This window comes from Nannospalax galili, unplaced genomic scaffold (genome assembly GCF_000622305.1).
Source record: "Nannospalax galili isolate Female #2095 unplaced genomic scaffold, S.galili_v1.0 scaffold1387, whole genome shotgun sequence".
NCBI classification, from domain to species: Eukaryota; Metazoa; Chordata; class Mammalia; order Rodentia; family Spalacidae; genus Nannospalax; species Nannospalax galili.
Window position 1 is genome coordinate 637,983 of NW_008355976.1, and position 6,115 is coordinate 644,097.

Below are 6,115 nucleotides of genomic sequence, written 5' to 3' on the forward strand. Positions count from 1 at the left end.
TGGTGGTCCCACTACCCTCCGGAGGCTGTAGACTTTACAGTTCTCTGATCCACCTACTCGCACTTGTCCTTGAGACTATATACCTGTCGTTGGCACCTGCCGTTCTCCTCTGCCGTTCCCAGCCTCTGTCCCTTTCTATGCCCCGTATCCCTTTTTTCCTCTCACTGCCTCACTTTCCTCTCTAACAGCCTTTGCCTTTGCCTCCCTGACTTCTTTCCACTCTTCCTTTTCCAGCCCCTTCATGCCTTGTACCTGGACCCTGGGTAAGCCTGCTGCTCTCAGCAGCCCCGGAGCAGGAGCTCTAGCAGCAGGAAGGGATCTAAGGCACAGGAGCACAGCCCTTCCTCCATTGTCCTTTTTTTATTAGCTCAATTGCAGGCTTGGCACAGAACAAAACTGAAACAGACACCTCAGAGTGTTGGACTCTTAAATTATTCAGATTCTGTAAGGCAGTACTCAGGTTCATCCTGGGGGTTGGGGAACTCAGGGGTGTGAGCTACAAAACATTAGGGTTTGTGTGCATGTGCAGAGCCAGGGCCTATGATGGGAATGTTCCCCAAAGCTCAGCTACCACCACTGTCTGACTTTCGGAGGCTCCCTATAGACATGCAGCTCACCTCTGAGTGAGGGACTGAGGGCCTCTGCTTTCCTCTTGAGAGAGGTGCTGAGTCTCAGCCCACTCTGGGTGGTCCCATAGAGCTGGAGATGCATTCCAGGCTGAGGTAGCCTTCCCAATGTCTAACTCCTGTGAGTGGGGATCAGGGTTAGGGTTTAGAGGTTATGGGTTATAGTTAGGGGTTAGGGTTTAGGGTTAGTGTCATGTGGTTGCAGAGAAAGCATACACTTTAGACGCTTATAGAATCTTTTCAGCTGTTTCGTTTTAGTATTTTTTGTAATGTATTTATTTTATGTGTATGAGTGTTTTGCTTACATATATGTAAGTGCACCATGTGTATGTGCTGGATAGCTTTAGTTGTCAACTTGACACACCTGGGTAGAGGGAGCCTCAATTGGAGAACTGGCCTATGGGCTGGCCTGTGACCATGTCTGTGGGGTATTTTCTTGAATGTTGACTAATGTGGGAAGGTCCAGCCCACTGGGTGCCACCCCAGGCAGGTTTTTCTGTATTATATAAGAAAGTAGGCAAGTAGGCTGAGTATGGGCCAGGGGAACAAGTCAGTAAGCAGCATTCCTCCAAGGCCTGTGCTTCAGCTTCTGCCTCCAGGTTCCTGCCTTGAGTTCCTACCTTGGGCTTCCTGATGAATTGTGACCTGGAAGATGTAACCCAAATAAACCCTTTCCTCCCCTAGTTGGTATTGGTTGGAGTATTTTGTCACTGCAATGGAGAAACAAACTAGAACATTATAGAGTGACCACAGAGGCCAGAAGAGGGCATCAGATCTCCTGGAAATGGAATTATAGGCGGTTGTTAGCTGCTATGTGGGTGCTGGAAACTGAACTTGGGTCCTCTGCAAGAGTAGTAATTCTCTTTACTGATGAGTCATCTCTCTAGGCCCACCCCCCCTTTTTTGTGACACGATCTTACTATGTAGACTGGGCTGGCTTTGAATTTATAGATATCCACCTGCCTCTGCCTCCTGAGTCCTGGGATTAAAGGCATATGCCACCATGCCTGGCTTCTTTTTTTTTTGAGACAGGTTTTCACTATGTAGCTCTAGCTGTCCTGGAACCCCCTGTATAGACCAGGCTGGCCTTGAACTCACAGAGATCCACCTGCCTCTGCCTCTTGAGTGCTGGATTAAAAGAATGGACTGCCAAGCCTAGACCTCTTTTTTGAACCAGGGTCTCATGTAGTCCATGGTGGCTTCAAACTTGCTGTGTAGTTGAGGACCTTGGATTTCTGTTCCTCCTGCCTGTCTCCCAAGTGCTGGAATTTCAGGCATGTGCCAGTATGCTCCCTGTCAGGCATATCTTCTGAGGTCAGAGAGTACTAAACACAAGGCACCATCTATGAAGTATTCTTGGGGAATAGTGAAGGAAAGAGAAGTCTCTAACTATAATCAACAGTTTATAAAAAGGGACGTACTTTATCAGTTTAAATTGCTTGTGGGTATATTTCTCCTTCAATTGTTTTCTTCTTTTTTTTTCTTTTATCTTTTTGAGACAGGGTCTCCCTGTAGCCCCAACTGTCCTGGAACATGCTATGTAGACCAGGCTGGCCTTGAACTCACAGAAATCTGCCTGTCTTTGCCTCCCAAATGCTGGGACTATAGGCGAGCACCACCACAACCAGCTTCAATTGTTTTCTAATTTACAGCATCAACATATTCACCAAATCTTTCTTGGTATCCATTCCCCCCACCAATACAGGTCAAGGTACAGTGAGCCAAATCTAGTGCCCTTGAACAGGAAATCTGTTCTCCATGGTACAACACAGCTTCTGTGGTAAACGTTTGATTTAGCATCCCCCTTCCTTTTGAGATGGTCTGGCTAAGTTACAAGTTGGCCTTGAACTCATGCTATAGCCCAGGTGGGCCTTGAACTCTCGGTCCTCCTACTTGGGCTTCCTCAGCTGGGATTACAGGCCTGTGCCACCAGGCATGGCTCCCTTCTAAAATTTATTTTTTTAATTTATTTTTATTTTCTGTATGAGTGTTTTGGTTTTTTTTTTAATCTTCCTTGGGACAGTCTTCTTGTAGCCCCAGTTGGCCTGGAACTCACTATGTAGACCAGGCTGGCCTGGAACTCACAGAGGTCCACCTGCGTCTGCCTCCTGAGTGCTGGGATTAAAGGCATGCGCCACCACGCCAGGCTCAGCTTCTTTCTTTTTTAAAAAAAATCCCAGCTCCCAGTTTTTTTGTCTGATGTTGTTTTGAGACAGGGTCTCCCTGTAGCCCCAGCTCGCCTAGCATTTGCCATGTAGACCGGGCAGCCCATCTCTGTCCTTTCCCCACACCAGCTTAAGTAACCCACATGTCTCTTGCCAATCTAGCTCCCTCTAAACTACAACTCTTCCATGTCACGTTTCTTAAAAACCCCTCGACCACCCTTGATTCCTGCCCTCCTCTCAGTCGAGTTTCCTACCTCCCTTCCAGTGAACTGCTCACTCACTTGTGCTTGGAAACTCGTTAGGAACTCTCTTACCGGGATCCCCTAATTTCCCCAAATCCCTTACCAAACCCAACCTTAACTTGGTTTATGGATAGAACTTTAACTCTCACCCCAATGGTGTCCCACAGGCCATGGTATCTCTCACAGATGTCATTGAATCAGGACCCCTACCACTTGGAACTGTTAAGGTTCAGATAGCCTTGCCCCCTCACCAACAGGGTCTTAAGGACTTCTCATGCTCCTGAGAAAAGGGAACTGAGCTGATAAGCACCTTGGTCTTTGAAGTCAAGAGAAGCAGACTTTTCTCCACTGTTTGGCCAACACAGTAGGCTTCCCCTTTGATCTCTAAAGAGAACAGGTTTTAACAGTCCTTCTCTCCCACTCCCCCCACCCAACTTTAAAAAAATACATCTTCCCGCCTTCTGCAGGAAGCAGAAGCCTCCCTCCTTTTAAAAAAGACCTCAGCTCACAACCTGAGCAGATATTTTCCCTGCCTGGAAGGGAATCTGTCCCATGTGTTCCTTTGTTAATAAACTCTGCTTTCTCCTGATCAACCCTATTCATCATATGGCTATTTTTTTTTAATCTATCAGATGGTACCAAAACCCCGTTCTTACTTCAAGGGACCTGCCTGGACTTCTCCAGTGCCACTGACTTGGCTTTGAGGTACACTTCTTTTCTCTCTCTCCTCCTCTCCCCAGCCCTCTGCTTTGCTCTCACCTCTTTCTGGCTCTCCTCACTGGGAACACTCTGCCTTGCCTACTTCTTTTGATCTCCTTTCCCATTGATTTTCACCACTCCCGGACAGCACTGTGGTCTCCGTGATGGAACTGCTTCATCCATTCCCTATCTCGGGTCCCCCACCCGCCGCTCACCAACGGCATCTCGCCCCCTCCTGCCATGGGCCTGCAAGGTCTGCTGTCTTCCATCCTTTTTCCTGTCTTTGTCCTCTTCCATTGCCTTTCCTCCTCACTTTACTCGGGCTGATTTCTAATACCGTTCAATCCAACACATACAAATGGTCTATATCCTTCTCCTCTCTCTCCCCCTCCCACACTAAAGCTTTCTACTCCCACCAAGCGCCTGCCAGCCCGCCATGTCTGACCTCCCATGCTGAATGACCCCAAGGTTTTTTTCCCTTCCTGCTATTCACTCCCTCCAGGCAGCTGCCAAGATTGCTGGATTGCAAGCTTGCCTGCTTGCCCTGGGAATTTTTTTCTTTAACATTCTAATTAAATGATAAGTTTCCAGCTGGTCCCATTCTTAAATTCTCTTATAAATGTGGGTAAAAACCCTTTAGGGGACCCTTTCTCCCCATTTTGACCCAACTAGCCTAAACCGACCGGGCAACTTTGCTGGCTCATTTAAACAATTTCAGGCTGCTTGTCCATTCACAAACAAAAAGCATTTTAAAAGCCTTTTTTTCTCCTAAACTTTTTCTCAAAGGGGCTCGAAATTTTGATCTTAGGCCCTCTTGGGCATCAAGCAACTGGTGCTCAGGTGCCTACTTTTCTAACTAGACCTAACCATTTTAAATCTCACTGTACAGAAAAGGCCACAGGCACTGCTCAGGTGAGTCATATGCTTTCAGACCAACGAACACTGATAACACTGATTCCTATGTCCTGTTCCTTCTGCTGCCCTCATGAGTTTCCTTTCCAGCATAGCTTCTGTCTAGAAACTAAGAGCTCCTGAGAACTTGGCTTCGCATTCACGGCTACATTGGTTGGTGAGAAACATGGATTCCTTTGATTTGCTTTTCTATTTGGGTCACATATGCATAAATATCTGAGGGTACTTTCTTCTTTAATATCAAGCCTAATCTACCGGTACCAGGGGTGCCTAGGATTCTCTTCCAATTTATTTTTGTTTTCGTTTCTTGATGATGTCATAGAATACACGATCCATTTCTAGTTCAGATTAAGGTATAGCCAGATCTACACAATGGGAGTTTAAATTTTAACATCATTTAGGGCCTGTTTCTTAAGGGGATTACTTTGAGTTTTAACTTCTTCTATGGTATATTTACTGTTTTTTAAAGATGATTCTTTTAAGTTTCTACATTGACATATTTATGGATATTTTAAAAGGAATTATTTTTAGGTTTTGATATTGACATCTTTATCTGGTAATTTTAAAGGAATTATTTGGATTTTAACCTCTTTTATATGGTATTTTTATGAATTTCTAAAAATGACTATTTTAAATTTCTACTGTTTTACATAGTATATTTGTTAGTTTCTAAAGGGAACTTAAAGTTTTTTCTAGCCATTTGCCTTCAAGGCACAAAGGGAGCTGACACTTTGTGATGACTAGACCTGTGAAGTATATGGAAATTTGCTGTACTCCAGGGCCAAAGCCTTACAAGAGACAAGCTACTACCAACACATAGTTATAGCAATGAGAGGTAAAAAGTAATAGTCTACTTGAGTGAGAGGCTTGAGATGCCCTCTCTACTGGTCTTAACTCCTCTCCATTGTGATTCTAAGCCTGTTTTTCTCTGAAATAGAGTTATTTCCTGCTCTGATACTCAGATGCTCTATGCTTTCTTATGTTCCTGCCCCATCATTCCCTGAATGCTTTCTAGTTATAATGTCAGGGTAATATTAATTATATTGGTAAATTGTCACATCCAGTTTGAGCTCACTGAGATGCTCACTCTGAAGATGGAATTGGCCCTTCCACTTCAGACTCAAGTTTATTATCTCAAGATGTTTTATCCAAGACTTTTCCAGGTTCAGGCTGGCCCCTGACCCTGTGACAAGGAGGAGAACAACAAAACAGCCTAAGAGTAAAGGCACTATGCAGTTGAGAACCACTAAGGTGTAAATTAATTTCAACAGAGGGTAAAACCGTAGCTAATGGAATTATGTCAGTGCTATTTAGATTTTATTTATTCTTAACCTAATCTGTTAATGTTTCCTTTTGTCTTTCCTGTCTCCTACAAGGTTTTATTAACTTCCTTCAGTTATTTAGCTCTTAAAAAGGAAAACGATGCTACCTCAAATCTATATGGAAACTTAACTCTTTCTTTAGGCCACTA